The sequence below is a fragment of the Schistocerca cancellata genome, chromosome 3 (assembly GCF_023864275.1).
Source record: "Schistocerca cancellata isolate TAMUIC-IGC-003103 chromosome 3, iqSchCanc2.1, whole genome shotgun sequence".
Taxonomy (NCBI): domain Eukaryota; kingdom Metazoa; phylum Arthropoda; class Insecta; order Orthoptera; family Acrididae; genus Schistocerca; species Schistocerca cancellata.
This window is the reverse complement of record NC_064628.1, coordinates 884032494-884059629: the sequence shown is the minus strand read 5'-3', so window position 1 is coordinate 884059629 and position 27136 is coordinate 884032494.

Here is a 27136-nt window from a genome sequence, read left to right as displayed (position 1 = left end):
TTTTCTAAGGATAGGTTAGGCTAAGATTAAAGCTTTAATTCAATTTTATCTAGAGAGTGGAAAAATTGAAAATAAAGTTAGGTCAGGAGTGTCCATTTTGAATAATCCGAACTTCAACAAAGAGTAGATACAGTGCGAGAATAGCGATGAAAATCTCAGTAAGACCACGCGGATGTAGGATGAGTTATGCTGAAACTAAGAAAATCAAGACTGACGTTGTGGTTATTGAGTCAGCTAATTCAGAAGGAGAACAGTTATCATTAAATGAGATAGAGGAGTGTTGAAGTTTAAAAGCTGATAAATAAAGTTCGATGTAATTTCTTTCCCGTATTGTTACCATTTTGGACAAAATGTACATCAGCTTCCCACCTTTAATCAGTTGCGTAACCCACTTGCATGTTTGTGTGAAAGATGACTAAGGCTTAAACCGGTAATTAAAAAGAGGGTCGGTTGTCAAAGCGTTTGGCGAGGTTCCGCAGACGGCGCGGAGGGTTCGCTGAACTTGAACCAGTCCAGGCGCTTTCCGCCAGCCTGCGCAACCAGATTCCGGCTCACAGGCAGCTCAGGGAAGGTGTGGATGCCAACCGCGAAATGCTTTTAATTCGCAGTTTCGCGCCAACAGCACAGAAACTGGGCTGCCTCATTTATCGAGAACCACTGCTCTCGCAGTCAGAATGTAGTTGGTCTCTTGTAGTCTACATCTACATCTACATCCATACTTCGGGAGCCACCTGACGGTGAATGGCGAAGGGTACCTTGAGTACCTCTATCGGTTCTCCCTTCTATTCCAGTCTCGTATTGTTCGTGGAAAGAAGGATTGTCGGTATGCCTCTATGTTGGCTCTAATCTCCCTGATTTTATCCTCATGGTCTCTTCGCGAGATATACGTAGGAGGGAGCAATATACTGCTTGACTCCTCGGTGAAGGTATGTTCTCGAAACTTTGACAAAAGCCCGTACCTAGCTACTGAGCGTCTCTCCTGCAGAGTCTTCCACTGGAGTTTATCTATCATCTCCGTAACGCTTTCGCGATTACTAAATGATCCTGTAACGAAGCGCGCTGCTCTCCGTCGGATCTTCTCTATCTCTTCTATCAACCCTATCTGGTACGGATCCCACACTGCTGAGCAGTATTCAAGCAGTGGGCGAACAAGCGTACTGTAACCTACTTCTTTTGTTTTCGGATTGCATTTCCTTAGGATTCTTCCAATGAATCTCAGTCTGGCATCTGCTTTACCGACGATCAACTTCATTTGATCATTCCATTTTAAATCACTCCTAATGCGTACTCCCAGATAATTTATGGAATTAACTGCTTCCAGTTGCTGACCTGCTATTTTGTAGCTAAATGATAAGGGATCTATCTTTCTATGTATTCGCAGCACATTACACTTGTCTACATTGAGATTCAATAGCCATTCCCTGCACCATGCGTCAATTCGCTGCAGATCCTCCTGCATTTCAGTACAATTTTCCATTGTTACAGCCTCTCGATACACCACAGCATCATCTGCAAAACGCCTCAGTGAACTTCCGATGTCATCCACAAGGTCATTTATGTATATTGTGAATAGCAACGGTCCTACGACACTCCCCTGCGGCACAACTGAAATCACTCTTACTTCGGAAGACTTCTCTCCATTGAGAATAACATGCTGCGTTCTGTTATCTAGGAACTCTTCAATCCAATCACACAATTGGTCTGATAGTCCATATGCTCTTACTTTGTTCATTAAACGACTGTGGGGAACTGTATCGAACGCCTTGTGGAAGTCAAGAAACACGCCATCTACCTGTGAACCCGTGTCTATGGCCCTCTGAGTCTCGTGGACGAGTAGCGCGAGTTGGGTTTCACACGACCGTCTTTTTCGAAACCCATGCTGATTCCTACAGAGTAGATTTCTAGTCTCCAGAAAAGTCATTATACTCGAACATATACGTGTTCCAAAATTCCACAACTGATCGACGTTAGAGATATAAGTCTATAGTTCTGCACATCTTTTCGACGTCCCTTCTTGAAAACGGGGGTGACCTGTGCCCTTTTCCAATCCTTTGGAACGCTACGCTCTTCTAGAGACCTACGGTCACCGCTGCAAGAAGGGGGGCAAGTTCCTTCGCGTACTCTGTGTAAAATCGAACTGGTATCCCATCAGGTCCAGCGGCCTTTCCTCTTTTGAGCGATTTTAATTGTTTGTCTATCCCTCTGTCGTCTATTTCGATATCTACCATTTTGTCATCTGTGGGACAATCTAGAGAAGGAACTGCAGTGCAGTCTTCCTCTGTGAAACAGCTTTGGAAAAAGACATTTAGTATTTCGGCCTTTAGTCTGTCATCCTCTGTTTCAGTACCATTTTGGTCACAGAGTGTCTGGACATTTTGTTTTGATCCACCTACCGCTTTGACATAAGACCAAAATTTCTTAGGATTTTCTGCCAAGTCAGTACATAGAACTTTACTTTCGAATTCATTGAACGCCTCTCGCATAGCCCTCCTCACACAACATTTCGCTTCGCGTAATTTTTGTTTGTCTGCAAGGCTTTGGCTATGTTTATGTTTGCTGTGAAGTTCCACACCAAGGGTCAGACCCCAGAAACTGCTTTTTAAATTTTTTTAATAGCACAACAGAGTTTGTCACCTCCTCTGCTAGAGTAGCGTAACAAAGCAAATCCAAATTTCAGAAGTTTGTCCCTACTGCCGAGCTCCTAGCACGTAGAGTAACTTTCACCTCTGGCAATGCTTTTTGGTATGAAAAATGCTGAGCTGTGGCATGTTTAACGGTTATTCTTAAAACTGGTTACAGGCTTAATGAGATGTGGTTTTTTTTTGTTGACGGGGGGGGGGGGGGTGGGGGGGGAAGTCTAGAGAACAGCACATTCATGATTAGTAAAGAGATCTGTGGAGATGAAAACACTTCTCCTCTGATATCATTGTTGGTGACAGAGTACCTTCTTTGTTTTTCGTAACAACGAACGACATAACGACCGTTACTCAATAGTCCGGTCAGATTAGTTGTGAACGAAAGACGTTTACGCGAAAACGTCTCGTTGGCTACGAACGCCCATTACTTCCGTATCGTTTTTCTTTCACCCTTGAAACGTCCCCTTAGAACAATTATGAATGACCGTGCTGGTAAAATTCTACGTTATTTGATTATCAAACAGCTGAACAAAACTGAAAGTACTCAGACATTTCTCTCTTTACTTATTCTGATCATCACTAAACTGACACACAATATTTTTAGCGCAACTCAATCTGGCTTTCAATAATCCCTACAAAAGAATGGCCCTGACTAACAATAACCTATACCTTTCACGAATCACTTACCTCACAAAAATCTTCGTTACTCGAACTACTGCAATACAGCGAGCGCCAATACTGCGAGCTAAATAAAAGATTCTAACTACTGAAGGCACTAACTACTGATAGGCATAGTTAGCAAATGAAAGAGTTTGATAGAGATCAAACAACGTATTTATCTTAATAGCGTTCAAAAGTCATCATATATCAATTCATGACACCCATATTTACAAATTTCCTTTTTATGGCGGACACACTTCCAGGTCGTCCGCTTATAGTGACCTCTCAAAACTTTGGCATCTCTCTCTCCACATTCACCACTGCTGGCGGCTCACCTCCAACTGCACAACGCGACGCGCTGTTCACATCCAACTGCCCAACACTACACAAGCGAACATTCCAACAATGAGTCCAACCAGCCACAGACTGCACTCAGCACATTCAGTGATTTTCATACAGAGCGCTACGTGACGTTACCAACATTAAAACCTAAACAGCCAACTTACACCCTATAGTAGTAACATCATCGCCTGTATCAAGTCAATAAACGTGATTCCAGTAACATGCATAAAATTGTCGTTGCTATCAATAATACAGAGATCTTGGAACATAAGCAGCGTCAAATTATAGTTAAAACTCTATCTTTCGGAAATAGGCCACTGTTGAGGGTTGTAGCTGGTATATAATTAGATTTTCATCTACATATAAACTCGGCAAACCACTGTAAAGCGCATGGCAGAGGGTGCGTTCTATTGTACCAGTTATCAGAATTTTTTTCCCGTTCTATTCACGTGTGGAGCGCACAAGAACGATTGTTTAAATGGCTCTGTGTGTGCCGGAATTAATCTGATCTTGTCCTCGAGATCCCTGTGCGGGCGATGCGCTGGGGGTTGTAGTGTGTACCTAGAGTCATCATTTCAAGCCTGTTCTCGAAACTTTGTAAGTATGCTTTCTCGGGATAGTTTACGTCTTTCTCCGAGTCTGCCAGCTGTGTTCTTTCAACATATCAGTGACACTCCACTGCGGGTCAAACAAACCTGAGACCACTCGAGCTGCCGTTCTCTGTACACGTTCAATATCCCCTGCTACCCCTACTTGGTATGGGTCCCACACACTAAAGCAATGTTTTAGGATGGGTTGCACCAGTGATTTATAAGCCATCTCCTTTATAGACTGATTGAAGTTCTCCAGTACTCTACCAATAAACCGAATAATGCCACCTACTTTACCCACGAGTGAGCCTATGAGATAGTTCCATTTCACGCCTCTACAAGGTGTTACATCCAGTTACTTGTGTGAGTTGGCCGATTCCGACTGTGACTCACTGATGTTATAGTCACCGGCCACTACAAAAATGGCTCTGAGCACTATGGAACTTAACATCTGTGGTCATCAGTCCCCTAGAACTTAGAACTACTTAAACCTAACTTACCTAAGGACATCACACGGCCCGCATCTCGTGGTCGTGCGGTAGCGTTCTCGCTTCCCACGCCCGGGTTCCCGGGTTCGATTCCCGGCGGGGTCAGGGATTTTCTCTGCCTCGTGATGGCTGGGTGTTGTGTGTTGTCCTTAGGTTAGTTAGGTTTAAGTAGTTCTAAGTTCTAGCGGACTGATGACCTAAGATGTTAAGTCCCATAGTGCTCAGAGCCATTTGAACCATTATTTGACATCACACACATCCATGCCCAAGGCAGGATTCGAACCTGCGACCGTAGCGGTCACGCGGTTCCAGACTGAAGCGCCACACCGGCCGGCCGGACACTACACTTTTTCGTTTTGTGAAGTGCAAAATTTTACAGTTCTGAAAATTTAAAGCAGGCAATTTTTGCACCACTTTGAAAACTTATGAAGATCTGACAACATTTATGCAACTTCCTGGCAGATTAAAACTGTGTGCCGGATCGAGACTCGAACTCGATACTGTTCCCTCTCGCGGGCAAGTGCTCTACCATCCGAGCTACCCAAGCACGACTCACCCCCCCCCCCCCCTCCTCACAGCTTTACTTCTGCTAGTACCTCGTCTCCTACCTTCCAAACTTTACACAATCTCTCCTGCGAATCTTGCAGAACTAGCACTTCTGAAAGGAAGGATATTGCGAAGACATGGCTTAGCCACAGCCTTGGGAATGTTTCCAGCTATGAGGACGGGGCGTGAGTCGTGCTTGGTTAGCTCAGATGGTAGAGCACTTTCCCGCGAAAGGCAAAGGTCCCGAGTTCGAGTCTCGGTCCGACACATAATTTTAATCTGTCAGGAAGTTTCATACCAGCGCACACTCCACTGCAGAGTGAAAATCTCATTCTGGAACCATTTATGCAGTTTATTTCAAATAGTACTTCATTATAGATACCTCCGTCGTGTAAGAAAAGTCTGAGGCTATTATTAACATTGTCCGCAAGGTCATTTACATACAACATGTACAGAACTGGCCCAGGCGGTCATGTAAGCCTCCACATTTGCCTTACGTCGAGTGAAGTGGTGTGTACATGTGTTGTGCTGTCTAGTTAGTGGAAGTTTGCTCAACTGGCATTCTGCTTCGGTAGCTTCACTGTCGTTTGATAATAATGATCTTCCTCTTGTGAAAGTTTGTTATGAACTTACATCAAATAATGTACACCAAGCTGCAGTAATTAATTTTCAGCCTCTTCAATTGTATTTATAATCAATGTTCCCTTTCTGATGATCAGCTTTATCTCTAACAGTCTAAACACTCATACTAAACTACATGTCATGAAGTTCTCTGCATCTACATCCACATACGTACTCCGCAAGCCGTTATATGGTGTGTGGTGGAGGGTACCCTGTATCAATACTAGTCATTTTCTTTCCTATTCCACTTGCAAATAGAGCGAAGGCAAACGACTGTCTATATGGCTCAGTGTGAGCCCTGGCTCTCTAGTGGTAGACTAACACTATAATGTTCACAATTTTTTATAGGTTTCGTGAATTCACAGTCTATACACGGTGATACCTTCCTTCCCTCTGTTTATGTCGCACCCCGCATTCTAACTTTTCGTTCAAGAATATGTGAGGTACTTGCGTAGTATGTACCAGTACCTGAATTTATCAAAACCTGTATCAGGCTTTGCCTCACATAAATTCATTATTCAGGCTTTTCTTTTCAATATGATAATTTCATCAGTGAAATTAATTTTGATGAATACCGTGTTAATTACAAGTTATTGACAACTGAAAACTTTAGTATGGTACGAGTTGCGGGACTCTGAGAGAATTAATCAGTTGAGTTGAGCAAGGTGAGTGGAATTTCGATCTTGGAGTAACATACTGTATTTCAATTTCTGTGAAACTAATTAACTTAACAAAATGTAATAAAAAGTCGAATATCAGTGCTCCTAAAACTTCTTTCTCCATTTGTACCATAACGCCTGTCAAATTTCACATTTTTACCAGTATACTTTCGGTATCCAGTTTTCTTTTCCGAATATGACGACACCTTTCACTAACTGGTTAAGCCCTTAATTAAAAATTTGTATGAATGAAGATAAAGGTAAAAATGGCGTCTGTACTTGAAAATGGGTTACTCCAAGCGCAGATATCGAAAATGTTGTCATGCCCTATCGTATTTTCCTAAACGTGCATCAAATGTACGGAGCCAGCGCAGTGAAATGGGTCGGCGTAGGGGAGTGACAGAATGACAGACAGGAACGAACGTGTTTGAACGTGCTCATGACCTCACTGTGAATGAACTTGACCGATGCGTTAGCGCATCAACGCTGATTATCCAGTGTGGCTGTAAGGAATGGAGCCGGAAGATGTGGCCGAGCGGTTCTAGGCGCATCGGGCTGGAACCGCGCGACCGCTACGGTCGCCACGTTCGAACCCTGCCTCGGGCATGGATATGTCAGATGTCCTTAGGTTAGTTATGTTTAAGTAGTTCCAAGTTCTAGGGGACTGATGACCTCAGATTTTAAGTCACATAGTGCTCAGAGCCATTTGAACCATTTTTTTGAAGGCTACCTACAGCGCCGCACACCAATCGGAACTTCATGAAAATATAACGGCTGAAGCGGGAATATTCCGTGATGTCCCACAACAAATTCCGAATTTATTAACCGAAATTTGACGAGAAAAAAAGTGTTACATTACGTATTGAACGCCCCTTGCATTTTATGAGCTTTCATATGTTCAGGACACTGAACTGGAGTTATTATACTACTGACTATTAAAATTGCTACACCACGAAGATGACGTGCTACAGACGCGAAATTTAACCGACAGGAAGAAGATGCTGTGATATGCAAATGATTAGCTTTTCAGAGCATTCACACAAGGTTGGCGCCGGTGGCCACACCTAGAACGTGCTGACATGAGAAAAGTTTCCAACCCATTTCTCGTACACAAACAGCAGTTGACTGGCATCTTATCCGCATGGCTGCAACGGATCGTGCAGCCACGTCTCGATCCCTGAGGCAACAGCTGGGGACGTTTGCAAGACAACAAACATCTGCACGAACAGTTTGTCGACGTTTGCAGCAGCATGGACTATCAGCTCGGAGATCATGGCTGCGGTTACCCTTGACGCTGCATCACAGACAGGAGCGCCTGCGATGGTGTCAAAAATGGTTCAAATGGCTCTGAGCACTATGGGACTTACGCCCGGGTTCCCGGGTTCGATTCCCGGCGGGGTCAGGGATTTTCTCTGCCTCGTGATGACTGGGTGTTGTGTGCTATCCTTAGGTTAGTTAGGTTTAAGTAGTTCTAAGTTCTAGGGGACTGATGACCATAGATGTTAAGTCCCATAGTGCTCAGAGCCATTTGAATCATTTTGAACTATGGGACTTAACATCTATGGTCATCAGTTCCCTAGAACTTAGAACTACTTAAACCTAACTAACCTGAGGAAAGCACACAACACCCAGTCATCACGAGGCAGAGAAAATCCATGACCCCGCCGGGAATCGAACCCGGGCGCGGGAAGCGAGAACGCTACCGCACGACCACGAGCTGCGGACTGCGATGGTGTACTCAACGACGAACCTGGGTGCACGAATGGCGAAACGTCATTTTTTCGGATGAATTCAGGTTCTGTTTACAGCATCATGATGGTCGCATCCGTGTTTGGGGACATTGCGGTGAACGCTCATTGGAAGCGTGTATTCGTCATCGCCATACTAGCGTATCACCCGGCGTGATGGTATGGGATGCCATTGGTTACACGTCTCGGTCACCTCTTGTTCGCATTGACGGCACTTTGAACAGTGGACGTTACATTTCAAATGTGTTACGACCCGTGGCTGTACCCTTCATTCGATCCCTGCGAAACCCTAAATTTCAGCAGGATAATGCACGACCGCTATTGCAGGTCCTTGTCGGGGCTTTCTGGATACAGAAAATGTTCGACTGCTGCCCTGGCGAGCACATTCTGCAGATCTCTCACCAATTGAAAACGTCTGGTCAATGGTGGCCGATCAGCTGGCTCGTCACAATACGCCAATCACTACTCTTAATGAACTGTAGTATCGTGTTGAAGCTGCATGGGCAGCTGTACCTGTACACGCCATCCAAGCTCTGTTTGACTCAACGCCAAGGCGTATCAAGGCCGTTATTACGGCCAGAGGTGGTTGTTCTGGGTACTGATTTCTCAGTATCTATGCACCTAAATTGCGTGAAAATGTAATGTATCTAGTATAATATATTTGTCCAATGAATACCCGTTTATCATCTGCATTTCTTCTTGGTGTAGCAATTTTAATGGCCAGTAGTGTATATACCCTTACTAAAAATTTAGAGAATTGATCACATTTGAAGATGGCAAGAAAGTACTGAAACCAGTAATGTGGTTTTTAAGCGATCTTGGGCGATATAAACTATTATATAGACATATAAAAGGTAGCAGTCTTCCTTAGGCAATATGCCAGTCTTTAAAAACAGACATTTTCCTGCGTGGCTAAAGAACACTTTCTTCGTGAATGAAGAGTTGCTTCACACTACGATGCCATTATACAATATGTGTAGTAATTCAAGCGTTGACTATTTCATCTCCAAGTCTGGTATTATCCTTAATGCAAAATTAGCATAGCTTAGACATTTAACAAGATCTGTAACATGTGACTTTCACTTCAAGTTATCAACAGCCAACATTTAAGAATACTCCGTTTGCTTTATTGATTTTCCACCGTGAATTATTTCCAATACCCTGTACAGGCCTTGTGCAATATAAAATTGCATGTGTTTTGCTTAATTTTAGTGGGAATTCATTTGATGATAATTATTTAATAATTTTCAAGTAAGTATTATTTACATTTACATCGTCAATATTTCTTCCTCGGTTTCATAAAGAAAGAAGGAAAGGACATGGATAAGCAGAAAGACGAACTGAATAATAGGCTTGAAACACGCAAGAGTAACCAGAGGCGGTTTATATGGGGCATTAATTACATAAGGGATTTTCTTTCAAAGCTGGGGACCCTCCCGCTCCCACCTTCTTGAGGTTTGGTGGGTTGCTTTTTTATTTGTTTTAAACGCTGATGAAAACACATTAATAAAAGCATGTTTTATTTATAAAATGTATTAAACAGTGTTTTTACCACGTGGTTAGAAACACTTTGCTTTAAACATGCCTACCGTGAGTAGTATGCGGACGGACAAACGGATAGAGACAGATGGACACAAAGGTCCAGAAAACAGTGTTAACTGTTTCGAAACATCCCTAAAACGCTGATATTTTTTTGGTATATTGTATTAATTAAATGTCATTGAACGTTTACTCACTTTGCAGGTGAAAGACAACATTGTTTGTACCCCTCTTTGAACCGGATAATTATGTAGCTTTTCAACCTCTTGGTTTATATGAGCACTAAGGGAATTGTTGTCCGTAAACATCAGTCTAGCTTACTTCCACCAACGATTAACTTCTTGTTCGTACCTGCGTTTCGACTTGTCGACATGTCACTTAACACACACACATTGTAAAAGTTTTGATACAAATTCATGTTGGACACAATAGCTTCGGCTTCATACGCAGACTATCACAACTGACTCACGCAGTGATTTCGCCGGCGCACCAGAGAACTCGCCGAATTAAATATAACAGCCGACCGGAGCGGCCGCTCGGTTAGAGGCGCCATGTTACTGATTGCGCGGTCCCTCCCGCCGCAGGTGCAAGTCGTCCCTCGGGCATGGGTGTGTGTATTGTTCTTAGCATACGTTTAAGTAGTGTGTAAATCTAGGGATCGATGACCTCAGCAGTTTGGTCCCATAGGAATTCACACACATTTGAACATTTTTAAAACTAACACTTGTGCGGCGCATGAATGCAGAATCCACAGCTGTAATACATATTACCTAAATGGAAGATGGAGGAGGGGGGGGGGGGGGAGGAGAAACGAAACGGAACATTACGCGGAATCACCGGCGACGAGAGAAAATGTTCTCTGGACCAGGCTTCGAACCCGAGACACTTGGGTTAAGTACTGCGCCACCTGGACACAGTGTGTATCGCAGCTGTGCGGACTGTCTCGGCGCTTGTGCGACACTTTTTTCAAATCGGGGAATCCCAGGCAAGTACACCTGTTAAGCAGTCAGATCAGAAAGGCCTTAAAAGATTGATGGGCACTTTAACATCACCTGCGTTCGGGATTAATTATAAAAAACAAAATGTTATTCGTTGTAATCATATACACTCCTGGAAATTGAAATAAGAACACCGTGAATTCATTGTCCCAGGAAGGGGAAACTTTATTGACACATTCCTGGGGTCAGATACATCACATGATCACACTGACAGAACCACAGGCACATAGACACAGGCAACAGAGCATGCACAATGTCGGCACTAGTACAGTGTATATCCACCTTTCGCAGCAATGCAGGCTGCTATTCTCCCATGGAGACGATCGTAGAGATGCTGGATGTAGTCCTGTGGAACGGCTTGCCATGCCATTTCCACCTGGCGCCTCAGTTGGACCAGCGTTCGTGCTGGACGTGCAGACCGCGTGAGACGACGCTTCATCCAGTCCCAAACATGCTCAATGAGGGACAGATCCGGAGATCTTGCTGGCCACGGTAGTTGACTTACACCTTGTAGAGCACGTTGGGTGGCACGGGATACATGCGGACGTGCATTGTCCTGTTGGAACAGCAAGTTCCCTTGCCGGTCTAGGAATGGTAGAACGATGGGTTCGATGACGGTTTGGATGTACCGTGCACTATTCAGTGTCCCCTCGACGATCACCAGTGGTGTACGGCCAGTGTAGGAGATCGCTCCCCACACCATGATGCCGGGTGTTGGCCCTGTGTGCCTCGGTCGTATGCAGTCCTGATTGTGGCGCTCACCTGCACGGCGCCAAACACGCATACGACCATCATTGGCACCAAGGCAGAAGCGACTCTCATCGCTGAAGACGACACGTCTCCATTCGTCCCTCCATTCACGCCTGTCGCGACACCACTGGAGGCGGGCTGCACGATGTTGGGGCGTGAGCGGGAGACGGCCTAACGGTGTGCGGGACCGTAGCCCAGCTTCATGGTGACGGCTGCGAATGGTCCTCGCCGATACCCCAGGAGCAACAGTGTCCCTAATTTGCTGGGAAGTGGCGGTGCGGTCCCCTACGGCACTGCGTAGGATCCTACGGTCTTGGCGTGCATCCGTGCGTCGCTGCGGTCCGGTCCCAGGTCGACGGGCACGTGCACCTTCCGCCGACCACTGGCGACAACATCGATGTACTGTGGAGACCTCACGCCCCACGTGTTGAGCAATTCGGCGGTACGTCCACCCGGCCTCCCGCATGTCCACTATACGCCCTCGCTCAAAGTCCGTCAACTGCACATACGGTTCACGTCCACGCTGTCGCGGCATGCTACCAGTGTTAAAGACTGCGATGGAGCTCCGTAAGCCACGGCAAACTGGCTGACACTGGCGGCGGCGGTGCACAAATGCTGCGCAGCTAGCGCCATTCGACGGCCAACACCGCGGTTCCTGGTGTGTCCGCTGTGCCATGCGTGTGATCATTGCTTGTACAGCCCTCTCGCAGTGTCCGGAGCAAGTATGGTGGGTCTGACACACCGGTGTCAATGTGTTCTTTTTTCCATTTCCAGGAGTGTATATTGTCTGAATTAAAAAGTTGACGTGAGATTTAGGTTACCCCGCCCCTCCTCTTTAAATGAGATTTGGTGTAGTTTTGCAAGCTCTTTCCTCCCAACCCACCTGATGTTGAGCTCGCATAGTTAATGAACGTTCCCTTATCCAAGCAACACACGGTATGACCCATCGCTCTCAGGGGCGCACAGTTGCACTGCGCATTACTAACACTGACAATAACAACACTGTTTATGATTATTCAGACATAACTGTCCAGTATTTTGATGCACGGTAGGTAATAGGTCATTCACATAAATTTGTTGTTTATTCTCAAATGTCTTATTTCTGTTTTATTAAACCACATTTTACGTATCGCAAACTGGCACATGAGTTCTGTTTGTATGTTCTGTTCCGCACAGGCCTACTGCGCCCTGCTAAAAGGCAAAGCTTCGCCGCCCAGGCTTCAGATGGGATAACTGGGGGCCGATGACCACCGCGTCATCCTCAGCCAATGGCGTCATTTGGACGTGGTATGGAGGGGCGTGCGAGGAGCGCAACGCTCTCGCGGCCGTTGTCGGCTTTGTAGACTTTGGAGTCGCTACTTCTCTCTCAAGTGGCTTCTCAACTGACATCTCGAGGCTGAGTGGATCCCCGTGTAGTCCTCCCACCAGGGACAAATTCCCAGCAGTATCGGGAACCGAACCAGGATCTTTCATATTGCAGTCAGCCACACTGCCGCTCATCTACAAAGGTGGACGCACTACTACAGATTTGCGCCAAATTATTGAAGATAGAGGTTGGTTGCTTTACAGTATTAACAAACCTCTCCTAAAAATCACATGTTTAAAATATACTGAAGAGCCAAAGAAATTGCTACACCCGCCTACTATCGTGTAGGGTCCCCGCGACCACGCGCAAGTGCCGCAACACGACGTGGCATGGACTCGACTTAAGTCTGAAGTAGTGCTGGAGGGAACTGATACCATGAATCCTGCAGGACTGTCCATAAATCCGTATGAGTACCAAGGGATGGAGATCTCTTCTGAACAGCACGTTGCAAGGCATCCCAGATATGCTCAATAATGTTCATGTCTGGGGAGTTTGATGGCCAGTAGTGTGTTCCTGGAGCCACTCTGCAGCAATTCTGGACGTGTAGGGTGTTGCAGTCTCCTGCTGGAATTGTACAAATCCCTCGAAATGGACAATACACATAAATATATGAAGATGGTGTCTGTTCTTTCGGACATGTCCGAAAGAACAGATACCATGGGTGACCGTTCAACTGTCTCAAATGAAATGATAATTAAATCAAGACCCTAAGCTGATGACAGGCGTTGATATACATCAACGGGGACAGTTGAAAATGTGTGCGCCGACCGGAACTCGAACCCGGGATCTCTTGCATACATGGCAGATGCTCTATCCATCTGAGCCAGCGAGGGCACATAGGATAGTGCGACTGCAGGGATTTATCCTTCGCACGCTTCCCGGGAGACCCACATTCCCAACTTAATGTCCACACACTACATTCACAGTGCCCCTGACCATTACACTCATTACTCACGGCAGACAATCTTACCAAGTTCCGTAAGAGTTCGGGCACTGCGTGTGCATCCACAGAGAAGAAGAAGGTCAATGGCTGGTTAGCCTTAACTACACTCCTGGAAATTGAAATAAGAACACCGTGAATTCATTGTCCCAGGAAGGGGAAACTTTATTGACGCATTCCTGGGGTCAGATACATCACATGATCACACTGACAGAACCACAGGCACATAGACACAGGCAACAGAGCATGCACAATGTCGGCACTAGTACAGTGTATATCCACCTTTCGCAGCAATGCAGGCTGCTATTCTCCCATGGAGACGATCGTAGAGATGCTGGATGTAGTCCTGTGGAACGGCTTGCCATGCCATTTCCACCTGGCGCCTCAGTTGGACCAGCGTTCGTGCTGGACGTGCAGACCGCGTGAGACGACGCTTCATCCAGTCCCAAACATGCTCAATGGGGGACAGATCCGGAGATCTTGCTGGCCAGGGTAGTTGACTTACACCTTCTAGAGCACGTTGGGTGGCACGGGATACATGCGGACGTGCATTGTCCTGTTGGAACAGCAAGTTCCCTTGCCGGTCTAGGAATGGTAGAACGATGGGTTCGATGACGGTTTGGATGTACCGTGCACTATTCAGTGTCCCCTCGACGATCACCAGTGGTGTACGGCCAGTGTAGGAGATCGCTCCCCACACCATGATGCCGGGTGTTGGCCCTGTGTGCCTCGGTCGTATGCAGTCCTGATTGTGGCGCTCACCTGCACGGCGCCAAACACGCATACGACCATCATTGGCACCAAGGCAGAAGCGACTCTCATCGCTGAAGACGACACGTCTCCATTCGTCCCTCCATTCACGCCTGTCGCGACACCACTGGAGGCGGGCTGCACGATGTTGGGGCGTCAGCGGAAGACGGCCTAACGGTGTGCGGGACCGTAGCCCAGCTTCATGGAGACGGTTGCGAATGGTCCTCGCCGATACCCCAGGAGCAACAGTGTCCCTAATTTGCTGGGAAGTGGCGGTGCGGTCCCCTACGGCACTGCGTAGGATCCTACGGTGTTGGCGTGCATCCGTGCGTCGCTGCGGTCCGGTCCCAGGTCGACGGGCACGTGTACCTTCCGCCGACCACTGGCGACAACATCGATGTACTGTGGAGACCTCACGCCCCACGTGTTGAGCAATTCGGCGGTACGTCCACCCGGCCTCCCGCATGCCCACTATACGCCCTCGCTCAAAGTCCGTCAACTGCACATACGGTTCACGTCCACGCTGTCGCGGCATGCTACCAGTGTTAAAGACTGCGATGGAGCTCCGTATGCCACGGCAAACTGGCTGACACTGACGGCGGCAGTGCACAAATGCTGCGCAGCTAGCGCCATTCGACGGCCAACACCGCGGTTCCTGGTGTGTCCGCTGTGCCGTGCGTGTGGTCATTGCTTGTACAGCCCTCTCGCAGTGTCCGGAGCAAGTATGGTGGGTCTGACACACCGGTGTCAATGTGTTCTTTTTTCCATTTCCAGGAGTGTATATGAAGATGGTATCCGTTCTTGCTGACATGTCCGAAAGAACAGATGCCATCGGTGACCATGCAGCTCTCTTAGAACGAAATGATAATTCATTGCTACACACGAACTGCCCAAACTCTTACAGGACTCAGTAAGATTGTCTGCCGTGAGTAATGAGTGTAATGGGCAGGGGCACTCTGAATGTAGTGTGTGGACATTAAGTTGGGAATGTGGGTCTCACGGGGAGCGTGCAAGGGATAAATCGCTGCAATCGCACTATTCTTTGTGCCCTCGGTGGGTCAGATGGACAGAGCGTGTGCCATGCTAGCAGGTGATCCCGGGTTCGAGTCCCGGTCGGGGCACACATTTTCAACAGTCCCCGTTGATGTATATCAAACCCTGTCGGCAGCTTACGGTCTTCATTTAATTATCGTTTCATACACATAAAAGGATGCAGGTGATCAGATAGGATGTTTAAGTACGTGTCACCGTAACTAGACGTATCAGGGGTCCCACATCACTCCAACTGCACACACCCCACATTATTACATAGCCTCCACCAGTTTGAACGGTCCCCTGCTGACATACAGGGTCCATGGATTCGTTCTCCATACTCGTACACCTCCATCCACTCGATACAATTTGAAACGAGACTCGTCCGACCAGGCAGCATGTTTCCAGTCATCAGTGTCGGTGTTGACAGGCCCAGGCGGGGCGTAAAGCTTTGTGTCGTGCAGTCATCAAGGATACAAGCAAGAGTGGGTCTTCGGCTCCGAAAGCCCATACCGATGATGTTTCGTTGAATGGTTCGCACGCTGACGTTGTAGGCCCAGCATTGAAATCTGCAGCAGTTTGCGGAATGGTTGCATTTCCGTCACGTTGAACGATTCTCTTGATTCGTCGCTGATCTCGTTCTTGCAGGATCTTTTTCCGGCCGCAGCTATCTCGGAGATCTGATGTTTTACCGGAATCCTGATATTCACGGCACACCTGTAGAATGGTCGTACGGGAAAATTCTCACTTCATCGCTCGTGCGCCTAGTATAACACTACGTTCAAACTCACTTAAATCTTGATAACCTTCTATTGTAGCAGCAGTAACTGCGCCAGACACTTGTATAGGCGTTGCTGATCGCAGTGCCGTATTCTGCCTGCTTACATACCTCTGTATTTGTATACGCATACCTATACGAGTTTCTTTGACGCTTGAGTGTAGTTACACCGTATGCACGACCTAACAATCTTATCTAACGTATCTGGTCACCCAAGTGTAACGAGGAATTGAGCACTAGGCGTCACCAGAGGCGGACGACCCGATAGTACAAGAGGAGACGGGGGGGGGGGGGGGGGATCGTAGGTTGTGTTCCAAAAATGAACAGGATAGAGACAGAAGTGATCACTTTCTGCAGGACCTGACCGCCATTTTGCAGGACAATGCTCAAGCACGTACAGTGCAATCTGTTACTGATTTGTTTGACTGATGGGGCTGCTAAATGCTATACCACCTACTGCACTCCCCTGACTTAAGGCCTCTTGGGTTCAACTCGATTTCTAAACTGAAGGAAACACTTCACGGCATTCGCTTCAGAACTGCTACAAATTCGTCGGGCAATAGACCGCGCCGCTCGAACTGTCAACACAATTGGCACTGCTAAGAGTATCCTACGACTTTCACATCGGTGGTAGTGGCTTATACAAAATACTGTTGACTACGCTGAAGGTAAGTAAAACTTTGAAACACGTATCTATTTTGCACGAGGTGTAAATAAATAGTTGCCGCTATTAAAGTTCCAATCCTCGTTGTTGTGTACAGGGAGAGGAATATATGTATGAAAAGCAAAAGCGGTCCTAGTGGTGATTCTTGGGGGACTTACGATTTTATCCCCCCCCATATTGCATAGAAGCAATATATGTATGAAAAGCAAAAGCGGTCCTAGTGCTGATTCTTGGGGGACTTACGATCTTATCCCCCCCCCCATATTGCATAGAAGCAATATACACTCCTGGAAATTGAAATAAGAACACCGTGAATTCATTGTCCCAGGAAGGGGAAACTACACTCCTGGAAATGGAAAAAAGAACACATTGACACCGGTGTGTCAGACCCACCATACTTGCTCCGGACACTGCGAGAGGGCTGTACAAGCAATGATCACACGCACGGCACAGCGGACACACCAGGAACCGCGGTGTTGGCCGTCGAATGGCGCTAGCTGCGCAGCATTTGTGCACCGCCGCCATCAGTGTCAGCCAGTTTGCCGTGGCATACGGAGCTCCATCGCAGTCTTTAACACTGGTAGCATGCCGCGACAGCGTGGACGTGAACAGTATGTGCAGTTGACGGACTTTGAGCGAGGGCGTATAGTGGGCATGCGGGAGGCCGGGTGGACGTACCGCCGAATTGCTCAACACGTGGGGCGTGAGGTCTCCACAGTACATCGATGTTGTCGCCAGTGGTCGGCGGAAGGTGCACGTGCCCGTCGACCTGGGACCGGACCGCAGCGACGCACGGATGCACGCCAAGACCGTAGGATCCTACGCAGTGCCGTAGGGGACCGCACCGCCACTTCCCAGTAAATTAGGGACACTGTTGCTCCTGGGGTATCGGCGAGGACCATTCGCAACCGTCTCCATGAAGCTGGGCTACGGTCCCGCACACCGTTAGGCCGTCTTCCGCTCACGCCCCAACATCGTGCAGCCCGCCTCCAGTGGTGTCGCGACAGGCGTGAATGGAGGGACGAATGGAGACGTGTCGTCTTCAGCGATGAGAGTCGCTTCTGCCTTGGTGCCAATGATGGTCGTATGCGTGTTTGGCGCCGTGCAGGTGAGCGCCACAATCAGGACTGCATACGACCGAGGCACACAGGGCCAACACCCGGCATCATGGTGTGGGGAGCGATCTCCTACACTGGCCGTACACCACTGGTGCTCGTCGAGGGGACACTGAATAGTGCACGGTACAAACAAACCGTCATCGAACCCATCGTTCTACCATTCCTAGACCGGCAAGGGAACTTGCTGTTCCAACAGGACAATGCACGTCCGCATGTATCCCGTGCCACCCAACGTGCTCTAGAAGGTGTAAGTCAATTACCCTGGCCAGCAAGATCTCCGGATCTGTCCCCCATTGAGCATGTTTGGGACTGGATGCAGCGTCGTCTCACGCGGTCTGCACGTCCAGCACGAACGCTGGTCCAACTGAGGCGCCAGGTGGAAATGGCATGGCAAGCCGTTCCACAGGACTACATCCAGCATCTCTACGATCGTCTCCATGGGAGAATAGCAGCCTGCATTGCTACGAAAGGTGGATATACACTGTACTAGTGCCGACATTGTGCATGCTCTGTTGCCTGTGTCTATGTGCCTGAGGTTCTGTCAGTGTGATCATGTGATGTATCTGACCCCAGGAATGTGTCAATAAAGTTTCCCCTTCCTGGGACAATGAATTCACGGTGTTCTTATTTCAATTTCCAGGAGTGTATATTGACACATTCCTGGGGTCAGATACATCACATGATCACACTGACAGAACCACAGGCACATAGACACAGGCAACTGAGCATGCACAATGTCGGCACTAGTACAGTGTATATCCACCTTTCGCAGCAATGCAGGCTGCTATTCTCCCATGGAGACGATCGTAGAGATGCTGGATGTAGTCCTGTGGAACGGCTTGCCATGCCATTTCCACCTGGCGCCTCAGTTGGACCAGCGTTCGTGCTGGACGTGCAGACCGCGTGAGACGACGCTTCATCCAGTCCCAAATATGCTCAATGGGGGACAGATCCGGAGATCTTGCTGGCCAGGGTAGTTGACTTACACCTTCTAGAGCACGTTGGGTGGCACGGGATACATGCGGACGTGCATTGTCCTGTTGGAACAGCAAGTTCCCTTGCCGGTCTAGGAATAGTAGAACGATGGGTTCGATGACGGTTTGGATGTACCGTGCACTATTCAGTGTCCCCTCGACGATCACCAGTGGTGTACGGCCAGTGTAGGAGATCGCTCCCCACACCATGATGCCGGGTGTTGGCCCTGTGTGCCACGGTCGTATGCAGTCCTGATTGTGGCGCTCACCTGCACGGCGCCAAACACGCATACGACCATCATTGGCACCAAGGCAGAAGCGACTCTCATCGCTGAAGACGACACGTCTCCATTCGTCCCTCCATTCACGCCTGTCGCGACACCACTGGAGGCGGGCTGCACGATGTTGGGGCGTGAGCGGAAGACGGCCTAACGGTGTGCGGGACCGTAGCCCAGCTTCATGGAGACGGTTGCGAATGGTCCTCGCCGATACCCCAGGAGCAACAGTGTCCCTAATTTGCTGGGAAGTGGCGGTGCGGTCCCCTACGGCACTGCGTAGGATCCTACGGTCTTGGCGTGCATCTGTGCGTCGCTGCGGTCCGGTCCCAGGTCGACGGGCACGTGCACCTTCCGCCGACCACTGGCGACAACATCGATGTACTGTGGAGACCTCACGCCCCACGTGTTGAGCAATTCGGCGGTACGTCCACCCGGCCTCCCGCATGCCCACTATACGCCCTCGCTCAAAGTCCGTCAACTGCACATTCGGTTCACGTCCACGCTGTCGCGGCATGCTACCAGTGTTAAAGACTGCGATGGAGCTCCGTATGCCACGGCAAACTGGCTGACACTGACGGCGGCGGTGCACAAATGCTGCGCAGCTAGCGCCATTCGACGGCCAACACCGCGGTTCCTGGTGTGTCCGCTGTGCCGTGCGTGTGATCATTGCTTGTACAGCCCTCTCGCAGTGTCCGGAGCAAGTATGGTGGGTCTGACACACCGGTGTCAATGTGTTCTTTTTTCCATTTCCAGGAGTGTATGTATGAAAAACAAAAGCGGTCCTAGTGCTGATCCTTGGGGGACTTACGATTTTATCCTCCCCATATTGCATAGAAGGAATATATGTATGAAAAGCAAAAGTGGTCCTAGTGCTGATCCTTGGGGGACTTACGATTTTATTCCCCCCATATTGCATAGAAGGAATATATGTATGAAAAACAAAAGTGGTCCTAGTGCTGATTCTTGGGGGACTTACGATCTTATCCCCCCCTCCCCCCCCATATTGCATAGAAGCAATATATGTATGAAAAACAAAAGCGGTCCTAGTGCTGATCCTTGGGGGACTTACGATATTGTCCTCCCCATATTGCTTAGAAGGAATATATGTATGAAAAGCAAAAGTGGTCCTAGTGCTGATCCTTGGGGGACTTACGATTTTATGCCCCCCCCCCCATATTGCATAGTTTCCGTGTCATTTATTAAACGTAGTAGGTGACGTGTGAAATGAAACTGAAACTATTTCTGACTGTAACTAAGACCTCTAGGGTCATCATTTTCACAAGTATTATATCAAAAGTAATACACTGATGTCGCACTAAGTTAGACGGCTGCGGGCGGTACGCGCGCGCTTCTCCGGCGTGTCCTGCGAGCGCCGGACCTGGGCGTTGCCACAGCGCCGGCCCGCCAGAGATCATTAGCTGCGGCGATAGGCGGCAGGCCAGCGACCTCCACACCTGGACGGCCGCGGCCGGCCTTCAACCCGCGCACGCGCAGTTCGTTTGCCCCGGACCGCTGCCGGCCGGGTCTGGGCTGGGCTGGTCCGCCGCCCCCACCATACGAGGCGCCACCCGGCCGCCGGTCCTCGCCTCATTCCGCTGTCCGCCGGACTGCGTCGTTTTATTGGCCGCGCCACCTCGCTAATTTCCATATCTGTCAGACTCTTTTAATTATCCTTTTTCCTTTCGCATATGTGAAATGTTGCTCCTCGCACGACAACACTGTTGCCTCACAGTAAACCTCTTAGTATCTCTCACTCTCCTTTCCTTTTCTTTTACGAAAAATGTGCCGGCCGGGGTGGCCGAGCGGTTCTAGGCGCTACAGTCTGTAACCGCGCGACTGCTACGGTCGCAGGTTCGAATCATGCCCCGGGCATGGATGTGTGTGATGTCCTTATGTTAGTTAGGTTTAAGTAGTTCTAAGTTCTAGGGGACTGATGACCAAATTGCTACAACATGAAGATGACGTGCTACAGACGTGAAATTAAACCGACAGGAAGAAGATGCTGTGATATGCAAATGATTAGCTTTTCAGAGCATTCACACAAGGTTGGTGCGGGTGGAGATGCCTACAACGTGCTGACAGGAGGAAAGTTTCCAACCGATATCTCATACACAAACAGCAGTTTGACCGGGGTTGCCTGGTGAAACGTTGGTGTGATGCCTCGTGTAAGGAGGAGAAATGCGTACCATCAAGTTTCCGATTTTGATAAAGGTCGGATTGTAGCCTATTGCGATTGCGGTTTATCATATCGCGACATTACTGCTCGCGTTGGTCGAGATCCAATGACTGTTAGCAGAATATGGAATCGGTGGGGTCAGGAGGCTGATACGGAACGCCGTGCTGGATCCCAATGACCTCGTATCACTAGCAGTCGAGATGACAGGCATATTATCCGCATGGCTGTAACGGATCGTGCAGCTACGTCTCGATCCCTGAGTCAACAGATGGGGACGTTCGCAAGACAACAACCATCTGCACGAACAGTTCGACGACGTTTGCAGCAGCATGGACTATCAGCTCGGAAACCATGGCTGCGGCTACCCTCGACGCAGCATCACAGACAGGAGCGCCTGCGATGGTGTACTCAACGACGAACCTGGGTGCACGAATGGCAAAACGTTATTTTTTCGGATGAATCCAGGTTCTGTTTACAGCATCATGATGGTCACATTCGTGTTTGGCTACATCGCGGTGAACGCACATTGGAAGCGTGTATTCGTCATCGCCATACTGGCGTATCACCCGGCGTGATGGTATGGGGTGCCATTGGTTACACGTCTCGGTCACCTCTTGTTCGCATTGACGGCACTTTGAACAGTGGACGTTACATTTCAGATGTGTTACAACCGGTGCCTCTACGCTTCATTCGATCCCTGTGAAACCCTACATTTCAGCATGATAATGCACGACCGCATGTTGCAAGTCCTGTACGGGCCTTTCTGGATAAAGAAAATGTTCGACTGCTGCCCTGGCCAGCACGTTCTCCAGATCTCTCACCAATTTAAAACGTCTGGTCAATGGTGGCCGAGCAACTGGCTCGTCACAATACGCCAGTCACTACTCTTGATGAACTGTGGTATCGGGTTGAAGCTGCATGGGCAGCTGTACCTGTACACGCCATCCTATCTCTGTTTCTCTCAATGCCCAGGCGTATCAAGGCCGTTATTACGGCCAGAGGTGGTTGTTCTGGGTACTGATTTTTCAGGATCTATGCACCAAAATTGCGTGAAAATGAAATCAGGTGTCAGTTCTAGTATAATATATTTCTCCAATGGATAGCCGTTTATCATCTGCATTTCTTCTTGGTGTAGCAATATTAATCGCCAGTAGTGTAGTTCTAAGTTCTATTGGACTGATGACCTCAGAAGTTAAGTCCGATAGTGCTCAGAGCCACTTGAACCATTTTTGAACGAAAAATTTGTAAATATTTAAGTCGTTACGTCGCGTACATTTCGCACAATCGTAGTAGAGGCTAATATATTCGCTAACAATCGTCAATGTTGCTACGCAGGCGAACAATTCTGAGTAAAGGTACTAGACTGGATTGTAACAATTTAGTTATGTTGTTAACACACGCATGTATCTCAATAATATGCGTTAAAACTGGAGTAGTTAATGCCCGATAAATAAATATTGTTGCAGAGACAGACATGATACAATCACCTACTATTATTCTCAATGTTACGTAAATTCTTTGTTAAACACTGATCTTTTATATTGTTAATTGTGATTTGAATAATATTTACGGCAGTGAAAACAAGATTTTTACCAGTCAGCGATTTACTCATAAGCAAGTCTGAGCCTCATATTATTATTCATTATCTTTGGGATCGTTGAGTAACTTTTTCATTAAAAAATATTTCGTTTCCTGATAGCAAAATATTTTAAGTGTTTTTTCTTGTTATCTTGTGAAGCCCGAAAATCATGTTATTAATTAAATTTCACATAATGGTTGCTAATGCGCCATTACGACAAAAGTATGGCAGACTGACAATGATAAAACTTGAATTCTAGCGATAATTAATTATTTCCACTTCATTATTTCCTGTAGTGGGAGAGGAATGAAATGAGGTTAAAATAACATATCCTTTTTATAAATGTATTGTGAAAAAACTCACTTGCAGTTACCAAAATCGTGCGTTCAGAAGCAACTTCGTACAAAAAGCGTCTAGTAGGTTGGAGAGCTGACACCAGAGTGACCATTTTATTCATCCGAGTCTAAACCATCCAGTTATATAGAAATACCATGACATGATGTATTCATAGTCTTTGTTATTTTTAGTATTTGTTACATAGAAATATATTAACTATTAAAATTTTTATGTTCAAAACACAAAGGTGGAGAGTTTTCTCATTCCAAAATAATATTTGATCATTGATAGCATATTCACACACAGAAACACACATATTTTTAATCTTTATCTACACAGTTCACTTGTGATTGTCGTAACATTTTACTATAGTTATTAGAAGGATATCCAGCCGACGGTATATCGCGAACAAACAGCATAAGTTTTAAGGTATGGTTTTTATAGAAATGTCAACAAATGTTTCCCATCACCACTTTGTTTCGAAATGCGTGTCTCAGAAAACAAAAACACATTCTGAGGCATGCGTATTCTGAGTGCGTGTGGGGTTGATCTATTATTCTGTTGTTCTGCGCAACGGATTAATCTGAGATGTACCCTTTACCCTGTGGCTCCTGCAAGATGCAATTTCCACCCCCACACTACTACAGAAGTCAGACAGACACTCCTAACGTTCTAAAGAGAAATGCCTGAAAAACTTTCAGCAATAAATATCTTCTGGAGTCGTAAGGAAATGACATAAAAATTCACAAAATTTCTTACGTAACTAGTGGGATGTGTAGCCTATCACTGGTCGCGATTATCATTCGTGGCATAACGGATGTTCACTCCATTGCTCCAGAGGCGTCCCTACTGGTGCCTTACTTTGAACTGAAATACTGCAGTCCGTTCGAGCGTGGCGTTCTACCCGTAGGTAGCGGCCACGCTAACTGCGTATGTGTTTACAAACAATGTCGGACTTTCCGATCGGTTTAGGAACAGTCACAATAACAACACTCCTGTATGACTCATCGAGGCGATGGAAAACTATGATGTGTGTAGATGTGCGATGCACAGATGACCGATCGAAGTGGCGCAGTGGATAGCACACTGGACAAGCATTCGAGAGGACTTCCAGCCATCCTGATTTATGTTTTCCGTGATTTCCCTAAATCGATTAAGGCAAATGCCGGGATGGTTCCTTTGAAAGGGCACAGCTGACTTCCTTCCCAATCCTTCCCTAACCCGGTGGGACCGATGACCTTGCTGTTTGATCCTCTCACCCAAATCAACCAACCAACCAACACTGATGAGCCAAAGCATTATGACGACCAAGTTAAAAGAGTGTTGCTCCACTTCTAGAACGCAATCCAGCAGTGATTCTGCGTGGCATGAATTCGACAAGTACTTGATAGGTTTCCAGAGGTTTGTGACACCAGATCATACACTTCATCCGAAATTTACTGGCGGATGGTTTGTGGGCGCGGAGTTGACGCCCGACAACAACTCAATTGGGTTTCATCTGATTAAGATAAGTCGAATTTGATGGCCAAGACATCAACGTGAGTTCATGCTCCCCAAACCATTGCAGCACGATTCTGGCCTTGTGACGTGGGCAGTTATCCTGCTAGAAGTCGTCACCACTGTTGAGGAAGATCTCAAGCGTAAGGGGTTACAGGTGATCCCTAATAATGATGATGATGTAGTCCACACTGTCATAGCGCTTTCGACTACTACCGCAGGTTCCATGGGAGCCAAGGTGTATGTCTCCTACAACATAATACTGCTCCCAACGGCCTGAGTCCATGGCACACTGCATTTTTGTAGCAGCCGTTCGCATGGATGACAGCGTATCAGGACATGAACATCGACCTGGTTTAACAAAAAACGGGATTCATCCGACCAGGCGGCACGATTCCACTGATTCGCGGTCCAATCTCTATGATTCCGTGCCCATTGTAAGCATAATTGACGATGTCGTTGGGTCAACGTGGGGCCGGCCGAAGTGGCTGAGCGGTTCTAGGCGCTTTAGTCTGGAACCGCGCGACCGCTACGTTCGCAAGTTCGAATCCTGCCTCGGCATTGGATGTGTTTGATGTCCTTAGGTTAGTTAGGTTTAAGTAGTTCTAAGTTCTAGGGGACTGATGACCACAGATGTTAAGTCCCATAGTGCTCAGAGCCATTTGAACCATTTTTTGAACAACCACCTCTGGCCGTAATAACGACCTTGATACGCCTGGGCATTGAGTCAAACAGAGCTTGGATGGCGTGTACAGGGACACTTGCCCATGCAGCTTCAACACAATACCACAGTGCATCAAGAGCAGTAACTGGCGTATTGTGACGAGCCAGTTGCTCGGCCACCATTGACCACACGTTTTCAGTTGGTGAGAGATCTGGATAATGTGCTGGCTAGGGCAGCAGTCGAACATTTTCTGTATCCAGAAAGGCCCGTACAGGACCTGCAACATGCGGTCGTGCATTATCATGCTGAAATGTAGGGTTTCGCATGGATCGAATGAAGGGTAGAGCCATGGGTCGTAACACATCTCAAATGTAACGTCCACTGTTCAAAGTGCCGTCAATGCGAACAAGAGGTGACTGAGACGTGTAACCAATGGCACCCCATACCATCACGCCGGGTGATACGCCAGTATGGCGATTACGAATACACGCTTCCAATGAGCGTTCTCCGCGATGTCGCCAAACACGGATGCGACCATCATGATGCTGTAAACAGAACCTGGATTCATCCGAAAAAATACGTTTTTCTATTCGTGCACCCAGGTTCGTCGTTGAGTACACCATCGCAGGCGCTCCTGTCTGTGATGCTGCGTCGAGGGTAACCGCAGCCATGGTTTCCGAGCTGATAGTCCATGCTGCTGCAAACATCGTCGAACTGTTCGTGCAGATGGTTGTTGTCTCGCAAACGTTCCCATCTGTTGAGTCAGGGATCGAGGCGTGGCTGCACGATCCGTTACAGCCATGCCGATAAGATGCCTGTCATCTCGACTGCTATTACCCTCCTAAACCCACCGATTCCATATTCTGCTAACAGTCATTGGATCTCGACCAACGCGAGCAGCAATGTCGCGATACGATAAACCGCAATCGCGATAGGCGATCCGACGTTCATCAAAGCCGGAAACGTGATGGTACGCATTTCTCCTCCTTACACGAGGCATCACAACAACGTTTCACCAGGCAACGGCGGTCAACTGCTGTTTGTGTATCAGAAATCGGTTGGAAACTTTCCTCATGTCAGCACGTTGTAGGTGTCGCCACGGGCGCCACCCTTGTGTGATTGCTCTGAAAAGCTAATCATTTGCATATTACAGCATCTTCTTCCTGGCGGTTAAATTTCGCGTCTGTAGCACGTCATCTTCGTGGTGCAATTTTAATGGCCAGTAGTGTAATTTGGATTCCTTGTCAATAAGGCCTTCAGTCGTGAATGCAATTGGTCTTAAGAATTTTTAATTAGACATTGTCTGTTAATACCGAAAATTTGATGATTTTCCTTTTTTTTATAATATTTTAGTATCTCTTGGAGAAGTTTAACTCGTTCTTAAGAATTTGCTATGCAGGCCTTCAG